The sequence below is a fragment of the Rattus rattus genome, chromosome 18 (genome assembly GCF_011064425.1).
Source record: "Rattus rattus isolate New Zealand chromosome 18, Rrattus_CSIRO_v1, whole genome shotgun sequence".
Lineage (NCBI taxonomy): Eukaryota > Metazoa > Chordata > Mammalia > Rodentia > Muridae > Rattus > Rattus rattus.
In genome coordinates, this window is record NC_046171.1 from 14,629,069 (window position 1) to 14,649,901 (window position 20,833).

Below are 20,833 nucleotides of genomic sequence, written 5' to 3' on the forward strand. Positions count from 1 at the left end.
TCTTGCTAGGGTGGCTTGTCAACAATATATTTCAACGTATTAGATTTACTCTCTAACCTTCAGAACACCTTTCCATTATCCGTATTGCCTAGTAAAAGGTCATCTCTGTGCAATGACTGTTCATCTGGAATTCTTTGGCGTTATACAAGGTAGTGAACAGCCATAGGACAAAAGAGAGGAAGGAAAGGTACCATCCAAGGGTCCTAATTGCTAAACTGAAACTTGAGGGATAACTTAGAAATAATCATCATGTATTCATGACAAGGAAATTGGAAACCTGAGCTATTCTGATTCTGAAAAAACCTTTTATAGCCTTCTTGTTCCCTACCTCCAGTGTTGCCTTGAAGTCACTGTAATCCTTTCCCATGTGTTCTAATTTTTTGCCTTTCTTTTCCCCCTGGCAATGATCCAAGCATTTTTGTCTCCTTCTCATTTCGTGTCAATGGCTGGTCCTACACATGCAGAAGAGGAACAGGCAAGGATGTCACAAAACGCATGTCTAGATTGTCTCATTGCTGCACAGAAAAGGAAAAGTGCAACTGAGAACAGAAACAACAGAGAGAAAAGAAAACAAAGAGAAGTTGTCGAGGAGAGAAGAGATGCTGGGAGAAAGAAGAAAGATGGAGTATATCAGCCAAAGGAGTAAACTACCTTCATTTTGCTAGCTTCATTTTTGTCCATTAGCTTGTTTTTCCCACTCTCAAAACTTTTTGAATGCTGGGTGTTACAATCAACTCCTTTTTGTGCTGAGAAACGGGTAGTGATGAGATTGAATACATTTAGAGATATGTACATTGGTTCGTGTTCTTAAGAAAAACATCTGGCAAGTGTATTTTCAAGAGATTTGGGAAAAATGGGGATGAGCATAAAGGTCAGGATGCTAAGGTGGGGCCACAGAGTCCTTCAGAGCGGTGCTTGTCAAAAGGCACAGTCAAAGAAAGAGAAAGAAAATTTCGCTGCAGAGCGGTTGAGGACATCTTGGATAGTTTGCTGTCCCCCAACCCAAACTGCCCATAGGAGTTTTTGTATCAAGCAGGAATGGGTGGAGGTCAGTCTCTCTGCCCTGACATGGTTGTGGTACAGTTTAGGAGAAACAGGACACGCCTAGATTTTCCTGAAAGATCCAAGTTGGTATTTGTGAAGATCATAACCACACCTACCAACACCAGAATTTGAACGAAGAGTACCTGGCCCTGATTCTTTGAAATTTGCATTCAAAACCTTTATTCTCTTTATGTCTAAAATAATATTACCATTGCATGAGACAGCTTCCTTCTAGAGAGAGAACGTTATATTATAAAAACAAGAGTGGAGATGCTCAGTGCTTGGGGAATATATTATTTTAAGCCAATGTATAAGGTTGCTAACTGAGTACTCTTGTGAGCCAAGAGAAAGCCCTGGATGGGTAGCAATTATCAAATCGGTAACTATCTTATCCTGTGAAGGGATTTAGAATGCCTTTGTTTTTCCTTTGTTCTCTTCACACTGCCTGCATTTAAATACATACATACATACATACATACATACATACATACATACATACATACTTCAATGAATTTGAAAGCCTGAAGGAAATTACTGGCTGGAGAACTTCTGCTTAAAAATAATTCACCTAAAGAAGAGAGCTGGAGGGAGTCTCTACCTATGCATATTTCCTAGGATGAGCTGGAGGACATTGGGCGGCAGCCAACTCCCAGATTTTGCTTCCTTAGAAGCCTTCTCCCAGTTTAAAACTCAAAGTAGTTGAGTATTGCCCTTACGTATAAAACTATGGAGGCTGAATAGATAAGGAAATGAAAAAAAAAAAACCCTAAGATTTCAGAAAATGGAAAATAAATGATTTTGTAAAATGTTGTGAGAGATTCTATTGCCGGAAGAAATGTTTTGTGATTCTATAAAATTTAGGACTAAGGAAGGCTTAACCAGGTGGTATGTATTTCATATAAGGCTGTGAATTCTGGATTATTTTTAACCATAGTGCAGACTATGTCACTACAATAAAATGGTTTACCTAATTCAATAAAATATTTCAAAATTATGGAGGAATAGAGAAGAACACAACAACTTTTTTTACCTGGTCAAAAGTAACATCGTAAGATAGATGGAGTCTGGGGGGCCCTGAGGGAAAGTTTAATGATGGACAGAACCACTGGAGTAGACTATAGTTTTTTTTAAAAAAACAGCACACACACACACACACACACACACACACACACACACACACACAGAGTGTTTTATTTACCACTCACAGAAAGACAAGTTACACACACAAAGATTGCCTCTTTTCAGGTATATAAATATGATTCTTTTATCTCATAATATAAGTCATGGTAAGGTTTTAATCCTGAACATGTTCAAGGTCACAGGTCCTATAGTATGTATAGCTGGAGCAGATTGCTCCAAACCTCAACTCCCTTGTTCTTTAAGCTGTATCTCTATTCCTTTACTTTGGATCCTCCTATGATAAATGCCCATGGTTCCCAGCAACAGGGCTCCAGATTAAAGCATCTGTCACATGGTAAGAGCAAAGCTTCGTGTGAGAAGCCACTTCAGGGATCGTAGTGAGATTGGTGGTCCCTCAAGTGGAAGTAATGAATGGGATTAAGATTTGACACGTCATCCTTATAGGAGAGCCAGGCCACACAGGAGAAGTAGAGGTCCAGACTGAGGAGGATGGAAGGGTGCTGACAGAACACTTTCAACTGTATACAAAGACAACTCAGCTTGAAGATCCTGAGGAGAAGCAAATATTCAGGCAGATATGGTAGCATAGGCACAGAGAGAAAATGGAGAGGAGACAAGCTTTTATTTTATGATCTCTGTCCTTTGCTCTTAATAAATGATAGTGGATATAAGAGGATTCATATTGCCAAACTTTAGTGTATAATTTTATGCTATAAATCATATATCATAAAATGGTTATTAATCATATGTGAAAGGTATAATATGTAAGTGATATACTATGCATAGCTATTATGAATGTATGTGCTGAGGAAAGGCAGATCTAGGTTGAAATCAAAGATTCAATACTTTTCTCTCAGACTTTTGAATTGGTACCTTTAACTTTCTGAGTTTTCATTTTCCCATCTTCAACACTGGAATAATAAAAATAGCATGCTTTAAAGTGTGATAGGTAGGATATTTTTTTAGTACTTGGCTGGTCATGCTATCCAGATGTTTCTTCAAATACTGTTTTAGACATTTCTGTGTGTGCCCGCTAGTCATTGTCAATTTGACACCAACGTAGAGACATCTGGGAAGAGGCAATATCTCCCTAGGAATTGTCTCCATCAGACAGACCCATGGAACATGGTCTTGATTGCTAATTGATGTACGAAGGCCCAGCTCACTATGGGCAATGGCATCTCTGGGCAGATGAACCAGTGATGCTTAATGAAGGTAGCTTAATATTAGCCTGGGAGAACGCCAGTAGGTAGCATTCCTCTAGGATCTTGGCTTCAAGCACTTCTCTCACATCCTTTTCTTGGCTTTCTGTAATTTCATGATGAGATCTAACTGGTAAGCTAAAATAAATCCTTTCTCTCCCCAGGTTCACTGATCAGTGTTCTGTCACTGCGACAGAGAAACACGCCAGGACAATGTGGATTAGCGATCTCTGTCTTTCTCATCTCTGTCTTTGTCTCTCCTACACAAGTATTTTATCTCGCACACATACTACAGGTTCTTCAAATAATATTTATTTTGATTTATATTCTAATTCAGGGTGTGGTTTGCATATCTGTATAAATCATCTGCGTGCATACCTACAAAGGCCAGAAAAGGGTGTAGAATCTCCTGGAGCTGGAGTGAAAGGCATTTCTAAGACTCAATGTGAGTTCTGAGAACCAAACTCAATGTTCTCTGGCCATCTCTCCAGACTCGACTATGGGTTATTTTTCTTCTGATAAACCATGAAAAACCAACGCCCTTGTTGCTTGAGAGTATAATAAAATGATTAACAAAATTTAGCACACAACAAGTGATTGATGAGCAATACATATTTCCCACCCTTTTACCCAAGATTAATATTTACTCTCTACTATTTCATGTTAAAAATCCAATGGTGTCATTGTCAAGTTGGTCTGGATATGAAGACGATTTATACAATGACTAAATGGTAACGAAGTGCATGGATTTTTTTCTCCTTTCACTTAATCTGTCTTATACAGAGGAACCTGAGGTTCAGAAAGAATCACCATCAGAGTCAAGGTCAACAGTGCTAACTGCTCATGATTCTAAGTTGCTGAATCAAGTCTATCTGACCCAAAGTTTTACATCATTAAAACTAACCTCCATCAAAGCAAAATATTTGAATAAAATTAAAGTCAGAACTAGTAAAGGGATAAATTAGTCTTCCCTATGCAATGTGACTTGGAGGTCAACTTCAAAAAGACTCTGGACCAACTTACAAAAATCATTGAGAAGCTGAAAGTCCCCTCCTACAACCTTCATCACAGACTGGGGCATGTTGGCACTGCCTGGAAGGTGAGGTCAGATTTCTGTGATTCTCCCACTGGGGACGACACACTGCCCTGGAGTCTGCAACTTCTCAGAGGATCTAAAAATCCTGTTCATAAATGATACCTTCAGATAAAAAGCTCACCTTATTTGCATTTCATTAACTGTAGGAAACTTAAAAGAAGTAAATCTCAGTCTCAGACAAGGAGAGAGTAAAGATTACTGTCAACTGTGGAACTCCCCTAAGTCTGCCATTCTGAGCAGCTGTTTAATGCAAACTGGGTAATTCTGCAAATATTAAAAAAAAATCAAGGGAAGTCACAAAAATCATAAAACGTATCTTTAGTAGTATAGGAATTTATAGTACATGTTATAGTGTAAGTATATAATGGAAGTGTCAGCACAAATCAACGGATATCTGTAATAGAAATGACCCAAGAAATGTCTCAATCTATGAATGCCAAAATGTAATTTGTAAAATAAATAAAACATTTATGGTTTTACCTCAAAACTAGACTAATTCCAGAATTATGTGATAATTTAACAAGGACCACTAATACCTGTATATTAGCAACTTTTGTAGTTGTCGTACAAGTGACTTTGTTTTTCAATCTGCCTTGGCTTGACCCCTATACCCCAAGAAAGACAAATAAATACTGTATATAGTCATATGATAATTCAGCATATATAGGGTATTAATACAGCACTTGGGACACATGGAATTTAATTTTACTTCACACATCTTACTGTGTTAGTGAACCAGACTAACATGTTCATATTTATCAGGCAAAAGCAAAAAGGCAGTTTTTTAATATATCAACTCTTAAAAAATACAATGTAGCATTTTGCTAAACTCACCTTTGAAATTATTTTTCTTAGAGTGTAAAAGTGTGAAGGTTCAGAGTAAAGCATTTTATCTGTTCAGCTATCATAGAATCTCTCCATGATCACATGAACTTCAAGAGCAAACACACACAGAGAAACGACAAACACAGACACAACAGACATACACACGTATACATGCATACATATATGTATATGAATGATTGTAAAGTAATAAAAGATAATGGGATAATCCTTTTAGTTAAAATTTGTATGTAAAACACCACATTTCCATTGCACATACTTCCTTAACAAGTAGCTACTGACTGTGTGATGAGTTCAAATAGTAAGTTATTATGTCCTATTAAATGAGTTGTTGCAGCTGATGATATCATGGTGTCCAATACTTCTGTTTAGCACATGTCGCCCTGACATTCCACATTGAGTTTTGCACTCCCCTTCTCCTTCAATAAGGAGAGAAGACATCTTGATTCTTGTTTCCCATGAGTGTAAAAAAAATGAAACCATCCCAAACCAAATTGAAAATAAAGTGAGAAATTTGTGCGGCTAAAACTCCATCTCTGACTTAAGGTTCCATGAGGGTTTTGGCCACTGTTGTAACATTTCCTCTAGTAACAAAGCCGGTCTCTTGATAAACTCAATACCTGACAGTATGAACAAAGTTCTTAAAAGAGTTCATATCATTGATTTTAAATACATTTCATATCATTGTCAATCATCAATGGAAGATCTTTGGAATTTATTTCTCTATGTGGGTCTCATTGTTACCTCGATCATCAATTAGAGTCTAAATCTAATAAATTGGGGGTGTCTATGGGGGACATTTCCAGAGGTTTATCTGAGGAAGAAAAATCTACCCTGAATGTACACAGCAATATCCCACTTACTGAATAGAATGAACAAGATGTGAAGATGTTGTTGTAAAAATGTAAAAAAAAAAAGGGGTATCTTTTATCCCCCACTAGGTCTACACCTCAGTGTCCCTAAGATATTGCTAGATAACTTGCCAGAAGCACACATCCCAATTCCATGGCGGCCCAGTGTCTCTAGCCGCTGCACACTTTCTTACACTTAAATCGCTACATGAAAGAACACACAACACAATAACCTTTGATCCAATCGATAAGGTATAATTGCCCACCTAAACATAAAAAGCCTTGTACACATTCATCCCTTAAGAACATTTATAACAACCTGTAAAGGTACAGCGTGGAATCTTTTTTTTTTTTTTTTTTTGGTTTTTTTTTTCGGAGCTGGGGACCGAACCCAGGGCCTTGCGCTTCCTAGGTAAGCGCTCTACCGCTGAGCTAAATCCCCAGCCCCCAGCGTGGAATCTTAATGTCAACTTCCGTGTTGTCTCCGCCACGGCTTCTCTCCCTCCACTCCCTCTTCCGTTCCCGTCTCCTCCCCTTCCTTCAAACTTTTCTCCCGCCCATCCTTCCTTCTCGTCCAATGACAGGCCTCATTCTATCTTGTACCTGCCTCACCTGTGACATCATCCCACATGAAGAGGTTGGAAGAGCATTGGAATGAGCTCTTTGAAATTTCTTTCTCTGGAAATCCCTTCTCTGGAATGCTGTTCTCTGGGCTTCCAAGTGAGCATTCAGTGAGACCGGTTGCCTCACATTCCTGGGACTGTACCTTCTTGCCATGATAGACTCTAAGTCAAACAATAATAATGATCTAAAGTAATCTCAACCTTTCTTAAATTGCATCTTATTGGCTGTTCGATCCCATTAGCAATACGGGTAATACAGCAGGTATTCTGTGAAAATTTCCTTTGTTAAACTTGATATGCCCTACACATAAGACCTTGTGGCACATCATGCCATTACACTGTATAGCAATGGATTCACTCATCAGGACCAGATTAAGATCAGAGTCAATATTTAAAAAGCTAAATAAAGATGTTATCTTCTGATGAGGTATTTAATTTCCTTTTAGTGTGCCTCCTTTTTTATTGAAAATTAATCCAATGGACAAAGAGGTAGAAGATGGATGTCAGTAGAATTATGCTCATTTTGAGACCTTCCATCCCGGAATACCATAGAGGATGGCTGGCCAGAGTCTTGAGCGGAAAGACTGGTTGGGATGTACTTACAGGGGCAGACAGCTAAATCAAAGCTCCTAGGAAAGAGACTCCCACCCCAATAGAAAATATACTGTGAGAATTTGTCAATGGATGAAGCTACCCTAGGCTGCCCATCTGAGAAATGATAGTCTGTGTGCTTACTGTTACATTTAATTGGAGGGTTTTTATGCTTCCTATCACTGAAGGACTGGTCCAATTGATTATCTTTCATTGAATTGAATAGCCGTACACAATTTCCTTAAATTGAATGGTAATTCAACCTGTGCCCACATCACACTAAAACAGCAGATCAGTCCAGGGAAATCCCAAGGAGAGCGATGAAGCACACTGGGTTCACATAAACCCACTAAGCTAATTTGTCTCCCTCTAACCTGCCTTTTCTGTGTCAGACGCAGTTCGTGCTTAGCAATAGTTCTGTCAAATCCCCAAGATTGTACACAGAATCGGAACCCATGACTAGTCATGGGTTGGAGCCTCTACTCTTGCCTCTGGAGAGCTGACATTTTTATTTCTTCCCTCCATGACAAGCAGGGAGTTTGACATAAAAATAGCATACACTCTGAGCATGCTCAAAAACCTTCAGGAAAGACTTTGCTTTTGTTTTCCACAAAACTCCTAATATCGCATTTTGATATTTTGTAGAAAACATGCCAGTTTATCATAGGAGTTGACCTAGACCCCTCTCTCCTAAGGCTCGTTAGTGCTATAATCTCAGTACTTTACTGACTTGTTTTATTCTACATTTTAGGTAGGTTCTCCCACTGTTTCTTAGTCTAGTCTGGGCCACTGCATCTCTCTTACTATCTTGCTTGTGATAACAAAGGAAGTTAATAGTCACAAAGTTAAGCACTATTAACAGTTGCCATCTATTTAATGGTCATGCTGCCATCAGTCACAATTGTCATAGCACGAGAGGCTATGGCTCAACATACGGAGTGGTTATCAAATTCTCAGACCGCTGAAACTGTACAGGACTAAGACTCTGGGAAGAAAGCTCTCACACAATGCTGCTAATGCTGCTACCATCACAGACTCAAGCTGTCTAGCTACAAGGCTGAACAGCCTGCTTATTTTCCATTTAAGAAATTATAGACCTGACTTAGGGAGGTGATGCTATTTTCACTGCTAAGTAACCAAACCCAAGGTCTTGTACTCACAAGGCAAACACCAGACCATTCAGATCTATCCTTTAGTAACCCAGGTTTCAATGAACTAGAATTAACCTACATCCAAATAGCACATCAAATATGTTGATTCACACTTATTTTCAGCCCTGGGGGACTGAGACAGGTGGACCATTAGTTCAAGTTCATTTACACGGAGAGACACTGTGTCAGTACACACACACACACACACACACACACACAGCTATCCTATTGTATACAACACATGAATGTCACTTGTCAAATTTAAAATACAAGTTTAAAAAGTTTACAAATGTCATTTAAGAAGATATTTATCCAGCTTCTTGGAGGTAAGAGGTCTGTGTCTACTATTCTAAGAGATTCTGGTGCAGAATCTCTCAACATCTGGGCTAAACACAAGACTTGATTGTTTCGAAAAGTGATTTAGGTAAGCTTGAGGTATAGGCAAGACTGACATACCTGTGTTTTGTGTTTTTGTGACTTGATCCTGGGTACTCTTATTACGAAGCTTGGAAACCTAGGTACAGGCTAAGGATGTCAGTCATAGATGCCTACCTAATGTGTGACTCAACTTTCCAGTAATGTCCCAAGCAGACCAAATTTTCCAGATAAGAACTAGCCCCAAGTTTCCAGAGCAAAGAGGGAGTAGGGCCTAGAGATAAACCAGGGATTCTTGAAAGTTGTGGGTATTGACTAAAAATGGCCTCCACAGACCCATGGGGACTGGCACTTTAGAAGGTGTGGCTTTGTTGGAGGAAATGTGTCACTAGGTGGGAGGGCTTTGAAGTTTCAGTTGCTCAAGCCAGGCCTAATGAGTCACTTACTCTTCCTGCTGCCTGCAAATCCAGATGCAGAACTTTCAGCCTTCCTTCTCGGACACACCACATCTGCCTGTCTACCACCATACTTCCTGCTATGATGATAATGGAGTAAACACCTGGAACAGCAAGCCAGTCCCAGTGAAATGTTTTCTTTTAAAGGAATTGCTGTGGTCACGGTGTCTCTTCACAGCCACAAAACCCTAACTAAGACAGGTATTAATTTTAAGGTGATATAGGCTAAAAGCCACTGACTTTTACATTTTAAGTATTTGATTTTTTAAATTTCATTGTGTGTGTGTGTGTGTGTGTGTGTGTGTGTGTGTGTGTTCAGGTTCCTGTGGAGTCCAGAAGGTGGCATTGGATATCCTGGAACTGGAGTTTGCTGAAAGTTGTAAGGTACATAATGTGGCTCCTGGAGTACTGCTGGCTGACACAGTTTAGCAAATAAATTAAGTGGTTTGTTTAGTAAATGTCAGGAAAGCTGTTATACAAAATGTATAGGACAGACACGTCTACAGACCTTGAAGAAAACTTCATCATTGCATGCCACTTTCTGGCTCTAAAGACTTCCATAGGTCCAGTAGCAAGAAATAATTTAAAAAAATGCTTTCAGGTTTGAATTACTGACTGTATTTTTCTTGCGGCATTCACCACTGATGTGAAGACTCCAGCCTGTAGCTGAAACACGGACATAACAAGATCCATGGGAAAACTTAGGACCAGGTCTTCAGTCTTCTGAAGAACCTCCTGTAGGGGGCAGTGTTGAGGTTCTACTGATAGGCCCCATGCTCAGCTCGTTGCACGTGGTTAGTTAAGAGAACACAAAGTAGCTGTCCTCCAAACTCACCAAATGTTAACAGGGTGACTTTGTCATCAAAACCAACACTGCACCTATCAGTCAGTCTGGAGAAGGGAGATTTTCTGAGAAGATGAAAGAAGAAAGATGAAGAAGCAGCTAAAGGGCCAGGGTGAAAAAAATGTCATCCCGTGTATATTTAAAGAACGCTTTTTAAAGATATTATTTTACTATAATTGTGGTACGTGTGTGCGTGTGTGCGCATGCGCGTGCGCACGCGCTTGTCCCTGCACATGCGCCCATTTATAAAGACATGAGTATAGATGCTGGCAGAGACCAAAAGGTATTGTCAGATCCTTTGGATCAGGAATTACAGGTATATTAGAGCTGCCTAATGTGGCTACTGGGAGCAGAACTAAGGTCCTCTGCAGAAATTGTAACCAGTGAGCAGTTGTCACACATATTAATAAGATATGTGCATTTACTGAGGCTTGAGATTGCATGTTTACATAACAAATCATGACAAATAAAGCTAGGTTTGAAAACTTTTTAGTCAATGCTAAGCCTCCTTTACAAGCTTAATTTTCATACACTTTTTTTTGGTGGGGGGATGTAACCCTCACTTTTTAGATAAAAACTTTTGGGCACCTGCACCCACATATGTATACACACACACAAAGAAAAATTAATACAGAGATGTGAATTGAAGATATATAGAATCAGGAAGTAGCACTTCTAGAGACAATATGGGGGTTCTCGGGTAGAAACAACATCTATAGATAGAATCTAATTAGATGACATTTTCCTGTCAGGATTACACACATCTAAAAATCCAAATCAGGACCCCAGGAAAGGGAAAGACATTAACAAAATGCCATGAAATTATTGGGCCTGGTGAGCCAAAGCCAAGTGTGGCAATGCTCCTCTTAGGGAAATATTGGAAACAAAAAGCAAACTTAGTGTTCCCTCAGAGGTGGAGATTAGAGATGGTCTGAGTTTCGTGAAGATTGACACACCAGCTTACTTAGCTTACTCAAATTTATCTTCTTCTACTTAGTAAAACCTCCCTTCCCTCTTGAGTAATGTGTCAGCTACATCCTTTGACTTGTGAGCTATTGAACACATGGTCAACTCTTCTATTTAAACTGCTAATTAAAAATAAGCCCACAGCTGGCCTACAGACATTTGCCGATGTTAATCCCAGCACACAGGAGGTAGAAGCAGGTAGATCTCTGTGAGTCTCAGGTCAGCCTGTTCTACATAACATAGAGAACTAATCCCAGGCTAGCTAGAGTACAAACAGATACAGACAAGCAAATAGACAGACACAGGCACATGCGTGCACACATATGCATACACATATTGCCTAACTAAACGTTTTGGGTCCTATTCTTCCCGGGGGACTCTTAAGAGCTAGTAGTTGTTGATGAGAGGGAGCCCTGTGGGTACTGATAAATTATTCTTGCTCCAATGAACAGACAAGGAATGCAATTAAACCAAGTAGCTTAGGCACACCGAAGACATTAGAGAAGAAGGGTTTCTTCCCTAGAGGAAGGGGCATAAGAGAAGGGAAAGGAAGGTGAAATCCCAAAATTAAATATATGCACGTATTTTTAAAAGGTTAAAGAAAGGATGAGTAGGAAAGTTTGCATGTGAAGTCATTTGTCCAGATTTTCCTTTAAATATCTCTTCTGTAACATCCTCTTCGTTGGTGCATTGATGTGGTTAATCTCAAAAAGTAACCTGTACCTAGCAAGATGAATATTACCAACCTTCTATAAGTGCTGCATAAAATAAATATATTACTAGTAAGAATTTTTCCATTTCTTTTGTCTAGAGGGAATGATGCACACTTCACACATTGCTAATATTTTACAATACGTTTCACAAAGACATGCACATCCCTGTATGTGCACACCTCCGTGTGTGTAAATACAAAGAGTAGATATTTATAGCCAAAAAGGAATTGATCCCGACTTGACACATCCTGCCTGTTTTAAGCATCGATTTTCTTGGCAAGACTTTTTTTTTTTTCCAACAAGTAAAAATTTAATCAGCTTCCGGAAATATTTGTTTTCAATACCAGTAGGGGGACGAAAACATTAGCTGGAAAGAATATGTAATACCACCTGCCAAGATATTGATTTAGCTTTATGATGGGATGTTTCAACTGTATTTTATGGACAGGAATCTCTGATTTGGCCCCTCTCGGTCAATGTTCCACTGTAATTTCAAACATTTGAACATCAGCTTTGTTCACCAGTTGCAAAACTGTTCCTTCCTTGCATGCCAAATGAATTTCTTTGAGTGTTTTCCATCTCAGCACAGGTAATGTACGAGTAGATGCTTTTAGGAGACAGCAGGAAATACACTTATCTCGTCAATACCTTCTTAATAAAGAGAAATGGACTGGAACCCAACGGGAACATATAGTCACATCGGGAGCGAGGGAAACTTGTCTGGTTCATTATTTTCATTGAAAAGAGTTAATACGGGATATTTTCTCGGTAAGTTCTGGCATGTTTCACGTCTCTCTCCTTAGGAAGAATGTCAGCCTTTGTCTAGAGTGACAGGTAGAGTTAGCTTTTGTTTGTATTCTCCGAAGGATCAGGGCAGGGGGCGCACAAACCTGAAGGGACACTGGTGTTCTGCTTGTTCAGACACCTGGACTGTGATCAATGCTGGCAAGACCATATTGACAGAACTTGGCTAACAACATATTGAAGGAATATTCATCCAGCGCTGCATGCATCATGATTGACTTTGCATTCAGTCTGTTATGGTTCTTTTGGACTATTTTTTTAAAACTTGAGAAGTATATGCTAAGAGGGAGGGGCAGGGGGAGGAACAGTGGGAAGGGGGCAATGGGGGTGGGGGACAGAGATCAGTATATAAAGTAAATAAATACATATAAAATAAAGAATCCCATTTATCAAAGGTGGATCTTGAAATTAACTTTTTAGCTCTGAGCAAGAAGACCCCAAAGGAGGAGGTAGAGAAAGGACTGAAGGAGATGAAGGGGTTTGCAACACCATAGGAAGAACAACAATATCAACCAACCAGACCCCACCAGAGCTCCCAGGGACTAAACCACTAACCAATAAGTACACATGGAGGGACCCATGACTCCATCCACATATGCAGCAGAGAATGGACTTGTCAGACATCAATGGGAGTAGAGGTCCTTGGTCCTGTGAACGCTCATTTCTCCAATGTAGGGTAATGTCAGGGATTGAGGGTGAAGTGAGTGGGTAGGAGTAGGAGCATCCTCATAGAAGCAGGGGTAGGGGGTATGGGAGAGAAGGAAGGGGAATAACATTTGAAATGTAAATACATAAAATATCCAAGAAAAATAAAACTAAAAAGAGAATAAGTGGGGGAAGGGTTTGAGTCAGTAAAGCTTCATTAAGAGAAACAGAACCTAAAATAAAAATATGAAGAAAGTTTATAGAACCAGGTACTGGGGATACAGAGGGAGGAGGATCTCTGGAAGTTTGAGGTCAGCTGGTCTACAGAACAAGTTATCAACCAACTCTACACAAAGAAACCCTGCCTCAGAAAAACCAAAAGAAAAAAAAAAAGAAAGAAGACAATGTAAAGGTTGAACTATTTCCTCCAAAAAGATGTGGAAATCTTAACCCCCAGAAACTGATGTCATATTTTTTCCTCAAGGTTCATTTATAGTATATACAGTTAACTTGAGGTTTTAGAGATAGCATCAACTACAGCAGGTTTATTGAGGCCAATATCCAGTGTTAGTTTAAAAGATAACAAGAAGAGATAAAGTTATGGGAGATGAAGACAGAGGTTTGGGCTATGCACACTCCAAGCCCAAGATTTCTAGATTCACCAGAAACCAGAAACCAGAAACCAGGAAGAAACAGTTCTATGGAGGCTTTGGGAAGAATAAATCTCGGCCAACATTTTCATTTTGTATCTCTGGAATACAGGATGTTGAGCATATAGGTTGCGATCTCTTTAAGGTAGTGTATTTGTGGTGGTTGGTTCAGCCGCTCTGGAAAATTACCATGAGATAGGTCGCCTCTGAGACTTAGATGCAGCTCATGAAAACAATTGAAAAAGGATCTGGCTTATAGAGCTTTTTCCAGGTAAACACAATTCTACCTTCGAGGACTCTCTACAGATGAAGTCAGAACTAGCTGTGATATCTAAGATAAACCCCTGGAAGACTCTGGCTCAGTAGGATTAGGCCATTGTGATGGTTGGTCTTGATTGCCAACTTGATGGGGTTTAGAACCATCTGGGATCCACATTTTTCCAAGCATCTTGAAGCTCTGTCAAGAAAGGTTTAACTGAGAAGATAGAGCCCATCCTGAAAGAGCCTTATATTGTCCTGTGGACTCGGGACTAAGAAGGCATCAAAATGGGGGAAGATCAAGGGAAGTGAGCACCAAAATTTATCTATCTCTGCCTCCTACTATAATACCATGTGACCAGCTGTCTCACAGACCTATTGCCATTCAATCCTGCCACAATGGACAATACCTTCAAATCATGAGCCAAAATAAACCATTCTTGTCAGAATATTGGTCACAGAAACAAGGAAATTAACTAACTAACTAACTAACTAACTAACTAACAAACTAACTAACTAACTAACCCAGTCACTGATGTGTATCAAACTTAGGATCTTGTTCGCATACTGCAAAGTGGGGTTCTCAAGTCCTTGGGAAATACAAACTTGGGTTCTGGGCTCTTAAAGCTTTCAAAAGACAGATAGACTTCACCAAATGATCAGTGAAGGAGTTTATGGTTTTAAATTTCCTAAAGTATGTATTTAAAAAAAAAAAGCCCAGCAACAGCAACAAAAAAAAATCACCACCAAGGTCAGGGTACAAAAGAAAAGTAACAAAAACATATCTGGAGTTTATTCAAGCTGAGCTGAACTGTAGTTGCAGGCCATTCTGCCATCAATCCTGAAAGATTTTCCTGTGGGACATTGTGTCCTTGCCCTGTTCTTGACTCTAGACTCAGCTAGATACAAAGTATATAAGAGATTAATATTTTCCTCGTAGGAATGAGCCATTTTTGTTATAATATAGGGATGATGAATCACAGAACAAAACAAGAATATTCCCTTTGTTGTCCTGGGTGGGCTATTATTCATTTTTTATATGAACAATCCCTTCCATGGGTATTGACAGCCTTTAGCTAGTTGTGGATACTTGTCAGCAGTTAGTGTACAAAGATTTGCTTCTTTCTTTCATCTACAGATAAGACTGTTGAATTTCTTCTACTCTTGGTGACAAAGGCTTGGCAGGTATCTATGTATTTTCTTTGTCACCTCGCATAGAATATATTCCTCAAAAATAACTCTACAAATGATTATTACCTTAAACGAAAAAGATATGGGCCTGGAAATACCAATATCTATGTATCATCCCAATACTTGAGAGATCAAAGCAGAGAACTTGAAGCTTGAGAGGTCAGATTGGATACATAGTGAGAAGATCTAAAAGGGCATGGTACCCAAAGAGACGTTGAGAGAAATGAGAAGAAGGTCCCTTAAATACCAAGTGAGATCCTTTGTCGCATCTATAAACTAGTTATGTCACGTCACAAAGATTAAAAGAAAGAACATAAATCAATAGGTTTCCCCGCAAAGAATAGCCGATAAAGGAAAACACAGCATTGAGAGATATGAGGGCAACATTTAGTAAAGAAAAATTGAGTTAGCTGGGGACAATATTATTTCAGAAAAGCTTCCAAATCTGATTGAGTCCCTGGGTTAAAAATGAAAACAACATCCAAAACAAAATTTTATTTAAAGACTTCAGAGGCAAGTTGGGAAGGACACTGTGCATTTTCCCAGGGATCCGGAAGAGTAGCTTTGTGGTCCTGTCTTGCTTCATCATTGGCTAAGATAGAACTCACTCAAAGAGTGGCTCCTGCATCAAGGGATGCTTCATGAAAGCCCCACCCATCCCTCAAAGCCTCCAGGAAGAAAGGCTCTATGTGATTCTCATTCCCCTCATCTCTGTCAGAAACGAAGACTAAACTACATTCCCTATTTTTCCATTGTTATAGATTAGAATACTAAGAACTCCAATCTCATTTTTTTATGGCAATAACAACTAATCCTTTCACCCTCTGGCCCCCTAAACACTAGCAATTCTTTTGGGGACCAAACTCCCTTCTTGGCTCACCATTCTTATAATTAGTCCAATATATTTAAAGCTGAGGTCACATAAGCACACAGAGACACATGAACAGATGGTGATATGGCACAGTCTGCGTATCTGGATGCTCTTTCTTCACTCCTGCTAATTCGTTCCAGAGCTTCATACACGGAGATCATGTGGGAGCCTTTTCTAGTATTCAGCTTATGACACAACCGCGTCAGCTCTATTCTTGGAGTCAGAAAACAGACCAACTATAAACACACAGCAGAAGCCTCAGCTGATGGAATACAAAGGTTGCGAACCTGTTATGTGGATCTGAACAGGTTTCTCAGAAGTGATGTTTCGGCAACTGAGGCTTGAAGGATCAACAGGCATAGTTCAGGAGGCTGACACATACCCTCATCTGTCTGAAATTCTGCTTCTAGGCCACAGACGATGCCTCAACACAGTGCAGCATCCTCCCTGGCTTTCTGAAATTGCCCTTAGTCCACTATGAGAAAATACAACCTTGGCTCGCGATGTCTTAGGTTTGTTATTCGTGCTGGCCCGCCCATCATTCAAGGTCAGTACTCTGACTCCATTGTAACAGGCTGCGTATGAATGGAAATTGTGTATACCCTTAGGTAAATTCATGCTTGCCTGGCTCTTTTATGGAAAGAAAGAAAACAGAATAGCATTGTCCTTACCGATACAGTTCAAGGAAAAATTAAAAAGGCAAGAGTATTAACTTTGGATAATTAAGTCAGTTCTCTCTTCTTCATTCCATCATCATAGCAGCAGCAGCAGCAGCATCAAAGCTAAGACACATTATCTGCTAATGGGGAGAGTGTGTGTAGAGACACTGCATTGATATTTAATCATTTTATCTGCCTGACAGTCCTTGTCTTGTTACAATGATCCAGGCTTACCTTTGAAAAAGCAAGATCGGAAGAGAGAGAATACACTAAGAGCAGTGTCAGCCCTGAGCAAACCACAGCCGGCCTCTTCCTCCTTCGGAACTCTCTTGTCCTGGATTCTGCTTTATGGTACCTAGGCAGTATTTTCTTCTTGTTGTCTGCTCAGAGAGGAGGCTGGCCTATCCTTTCCCTCAGAGCTCTCCACAGAGCTGTGTTTTCCACACTTCAATCAGAGATAATTTCAAGGTACTTCCTGAACCGGCAATCCTGCAGAGTCAGGGAATGGGACCGTACCCCCACTCTACCCACTCATTGCTGGGAAGGAAATTAAATTGAGCACAAAAGGAGGAGCGGAGAAAAATCCCTGCCGGAAGTGTCAGACTCCCCGTGAAACAATAACATCAACTCCAATTTGCAGGCAGCCGCATGCGCATCCATCAAGCTTCGTGAATCATTGGCCCTATCGAAATATCTGGATTAGTTTCCCAGAAGCAAATAGAGGGAATATGATGCTATCAGAGGGCCCCGCATCTCCTCCTACCCCGCAAGGTTCTAGCTAGCGATTATCACCACTGATGTGCAAGATAAAGATGAGCCGCCTGCTTGTTTTTTAATTTTTTTTTCCCAGTGAAAACATACAAGAGATTTTCTTTAGAATGGGCAGACCATTGAGAATCCCGGATAGGAAAATCTCAAGGCAGTTCTCCAACGGAGCCATTTTCGAATGAAAGCTGAAGGTATTTCCACTCGGGTGCACACCTCAGAGTGCTGGCGGTACAATAGCAGGAGAAGGGAAGAGTGTGAAACAGGGGAGAGGAGGTGAGAGAACCAAGCCATTCATCCTAACAAAGCACTCCCTTTGGGCATCCATGTATTTGCTGAGTAGGTCTGACATCTGTCCTCGAGGATGAATCTAAGCAACTGAGAAGTCTTAAGGTCACTAACCCACCACAATGATGATAAAGAGATTGTAAGTGATGGATGCCACCGCATAGAGTCTGGACACACTGTCTACACAAGGCTATTTCCTATGAATAGAACACTGTTCTGCTCCCATCCAGATCTGAATCAATGAGTGAAGTGGTCAGGAAGTGGGACAACATGCCATCCCCTGGCAGCACTTGGCATGGTGCACCACTGTGGCCAAGTACCCCACTGTATTGAACCAAAAGAACAAGTCCCGGATAGCACTAGCTTTTGTTCAGTAGGCACATATAATTGAGTGGGGAAGAAGGGTGTCCTCTGTTGTCTCTCAAGCCTTCTCTATACATTTCGATCGAAAAGTCTCACGTGTTTTGAGCCAGTCTTCCTGGGCTTTATTATTTAGACACAGCAGAGGATTGATTCCTTGGCTGTCCTTTGGAAGGAATCTGTACCACAGCTAGAACAAAACACGGGCTCAGCTCATATGGATTCTTAGATATACAAAGCTGAAAAGACTTAAGCACACTGCTGTAGGCAGGTAGGTACTTTAAAAGAGATGTCTCTTATTCAACAGGTAGGATCCAAGTAAACCCAGGAGAGAGAATGGAAACATTATAATGGCAGAGCTCAGGAAGGATCAGAAAGAAAAACGTGTCACCTAGACATATGAGAAAGCTGCACTCAGAGCGCTGTGGTTGACTGCAAAGGATCAAGTTAGTCAACCTTCCACCATGGAAAGAAGAGACCCCAGTAGCTACTAGCTCTCTCTGGGGACTTATTGACCTCTGAAGGCTGCAGGGAAATGGAGGTTCAGGTTTTTTTTTTTTTTTAGAGGTGTGGCCCCTGGTGTGGCCCCTGGTAAGTTGACCACGCTCCAGTGGATGACCCCACACCCAGGAATCTATGGGCAAAATAAACTGAACTCTGTGAGTTAATATAAAAGATGGAAGTCACACATTTTGGAAAGGGGTTGGGAGGTGGAGATGTATAAGGAAGAGTCAGGAGCAGAGTGAACAATGATAGAAATGAAATCCCAAAAGACTTCATAAAATATACGTGAAGCCTTTGAGTTAATCACCTCATCTGGTTTTTCAAGTGAGTTTTGTCTGTGTGTAGTGATCGTGTTATCTTTGGTAAACAAAATCTATCGCTAACAAATACAGCATGAGAACCAAAAGTCTAATGCTCATTTCAGGACAGCCACTTTCAAACATACTGCTCAATGGAAAAATGATGTGTGGGGGACTTTGAAGGCGTCCAGCATAGGAATGCATGTAGTCTCGCTTACCTGTACGAAATTACTGAGGGGTCAGATGATCGGTCACACCTAAGGTTGAGCCAAATATGTCTGAGATAACCCCTATCCTCAGGATGCTCCACTGGGCTCTGTAAATTATACATCTTGTGCACTACCAAAGTCAGGAGGTGTCATGAATGATAAGTAAACAAGAGGAGTGCTCCCTGGGGATTCTATAGCCTTGAATTACAAGCTCAAGCCGGTTCTACTTTTGGAGAGAAGGTAGAAGAGGGGAAAATGGTATTTCAAGCAGGTATGGAGGAAGGTATTGGGCATAGAGGTCAGCTGTGGATCCCATGTGTACAGTATATGAGGACCACCTTTCTCTCTGCTCCTTGCAAGTACAAGAATAAAAGAATGGAAGTCAGGAGTGTTTAGTCTGAGCCCTGGCTGGCTCCAGAGGCTTCAGTGACACCAGGTGCTTTCGTTTTTCTGGGCTTCCTTGGCTTACTGTACACCCTCTTTGTGCTCACGACAAGGTCCACCATGTTCTACCAGTAATTCTGAGTGAGATTCAGAGTCTCCTACTAGTAGTTTAGAAATTATAGAAGAAACATAGTCTTTCTTTCAAAGGTTTTCACAGAACACCCAAAATCTGAGCCCTTATTCTGATTTCGAATGGGTGAGCATCCTTAAGTCATCTCCCTCCCAGAATATTGACCAGGCAACTTTGCCTTGATGATTTTTCTCTTCCCCTCCCCAATCCCTTTTTACAAAGCAATGGAATTCAAAACTCAAACTAGGTTTTTGAGGATTCTGAAAAATTAGCAAAATGCTGGATCCTTCGTTCTCAGGTAATTCTAGATGGCTAGAAAACATGTCTTTGAGCATCATGAAGGATGATTTGAGAACTGTGATATAGCAATGGCAGAATGGTGCTTTGTGGCTCAGCATTTTAGGTCTTCTGTACAATGTGTGTCCCAGATGGGAACCAGCAGCGTCCATAACAACCTGAGAAAATGGTGCTGTCGCTTTTTAATAAGAAAACAGAGTTCAAGGTGCACAGACTGATTATAATAACCAGAATGCAACTGTAGTACCAATCCACTGAGATGCCTTTTAGATCAAAGGAATCATATTTACCAACTAATTTAAAGAAAAATCTTGAAACTCTTTAGACCAAGGCAACACTCTTACATTTAACACTAGCATGCATTTCCTCTGGAAGCAATGCACTGTAACTTTAAGTACAGACCCTTGGAGAATTAGACCTCTTTTATTTATTATTTTTCGGAGAACCATTTGTACAACTGGGTAATCCAGTGTGACACATAAAGTACTATCTTTTCGTGGATTATGACATAGCGGGCACTTTTCTGACGCCTTTAAGACTTTTTTTCATGCTGATAGTGAGCAATGGGAAAATGTAACTTCAGATTCAGACACAGAACCAAAATCGTTCCTTTTTTATTGGATGA